The sequence below is a fragment of the Siphateles boraxobius genome, unplaced genomic scaffold, assembly GCF_051911475.1.
Source record: "Siphateles boraxobius isolate OS27281-9 unplaced genomic scaffold, OSU_SipBor_1 158, whole genome shotgun sequence".
Classification (NCBI taxonomy): Eukaryota; Metazoa; Chordata; class Actinopteri; order Cypriniformes; family Leuciscidae; genus Siphateles; species Siphateles boraxobius.
The window spans coordinates 747,501-747,729 of record NW_027508764.1 but is presented as its reverse complement, the minus strand read 5'-3'; positions in this window follow the sequence as shown (position 1 = coordinate 747,729).

Here is a 229-nt window from a genome sequence, read left to right as displayed (position 1 = left end):
AGCACTAAAGCTCTAGGAGTTAAGAGTTGAAAATGTTTGTCTCAGAAAAATAATAATAATAATAATATTTAGTTCAAATAGGTTAACAATATGTTGGCTTTCTTAAACCAACATAATTATTTCCTAACATTTGAACAAGATTACTATAATCTGTATTATAATATAAAGGTAATTCTGTGAAGATTTACAACAAGTTACAAAACCACCTACCAGTTACAAGTCTCTTTAG